General features: G+C 46.3%; 1 pseudogene; it reads left to right on the forward strand.

The window, feature by feature from the left end:
* The first annotated feature begins 468 nt into the window (after positions 1-468).
* Positions 469-955, forward strand: LOC105298453 (annotated as a pseudogene).
* The last annotated feature ends 443 nt before the right edge of the window (positions 956-1,398 follow it).

The raw sequence follows: 1,398 nt of genomic DNA on the forward strand, positions 1-1,398 counted from the left end.
GCCTCGTAGAGCTTGTTTTGGAGATCAAATCGAATGATGCATGTGAAAGAGCTATGTCAACTGTAAAACACTATGTAGCTCAACTGACCAACAATCAATGAGCAAGAGTCTCTTCTTTCTTCAAGTTATATATCTGCACCTAAATAATTCTGCTAATTGTCTTTTGTGTAAGTCTAATCAGTTAAGTTTCTCCTTTTAATTAAAATGTTACACCAGACTAGACTTCAAATTTCTAGAAGAGATAAAAAGAACACAAGACTACATAGACATAATGTATCCTGGTTTCCATCTACTCTTCCAGCAAATAGCCAAAGCAGCCTCTTTGGTTGTTTCCTGATCGATAAAATGGAGGACAAAGATCAGCCCCAAAGTTCTAGTTCATAGGCATGGTTTCTTTGGGATGATTATAAAGAAAATAAGCACCACTAGCAAAGACCCTACTCCTTGACACTTACAAAACATTCCTGAGCCGTTCTCCCACAGAGGAGGCCCGTAGGGAGCAGCCATGGTGCCCAGCCGAAATGGCATGATCCTGAAGCCCCACTTCCACAAGGACTAGCAGGGGCGTGTGGCCACGTGGTTTAACCAGCCGGTGCGGAAGATCTGCAGACGCAAGGCCCAGCAAGCCAAAGCAGGCAGCATCACCCCGCGCCCAGCGTCCAGACTCATCCGGCCTATTGTGAGATGCCCCACAGTGAGGTATCATATTCAGGTGCGAGCCGGCAGGGGCTTCAGCCTGGAGGAATTAAGGGTGGCGGGCATCCACAAGAAGGAGGCCCGGACTATTGGGATCTCGGTGGATCCAAGAAGACGGAACAAGTCCACCGAGTCCCTGCAGGCTAACGTGCAGCGCCTGAAGGAGTACCGCTCCAAGCCCGTCCTCTTCCCCAGGAAGCCCTCAGCCCCCAAGAAGGGAGACAGCTCTGCTGCAACTTTTCTAAAGCACATGCCTTAAGAAAAGGAAGGTCGGGGGCTGTAATCAGGAAGAAGCCTGTCTAAAGTTTAGTCAAGCTGAGGGGAGGCTAAGGCTACCCTGGTCTTAGTGCTAGATAAGGTACCTCATAAGGCAGACAAGGTCCACTGCCTTTGTGAAATTTACCGCCTTTGAGGGGAGGGGAGTTGGAATTCTTTACTACTCACACCTGAAATATTCATTATAGGATTTGAGTAACTGTTCTTCCATACAGATAAGCAAACTTATATGATCACTCATCTGTACGGTCCAAATTCCAAAATTGTCTAGTGAGTCAAACAGCTCCCTACTTCAGTCAGTCAATGGTCTACCTTTGGGTTATTCATCTCTCTAACAATGCATTTTTTTCTTTTTCATGATTGTCTCAAACTAACAGTTCGATAATAAGACTGGAGACAGGATCTCAGACTTGGGTTCAACCAAAT

Source organism: Pteropus vampyrus, unplaced genomic scaffold, assembly GCF_000151845.1.
Source record: "Pteropus vampyrus isolate Shadow unplaced genomic scaffold, Pvam_2.0 Scaffold153, whole genome shotgun sequence".
In the NCBI taxonomy this organism is placed as follows: Eukaryota; Metazoa; Chordata; class Mammalia; order Chiroptera; family Pteropodidae; genus Pteropus; species Pteropus vampyrus.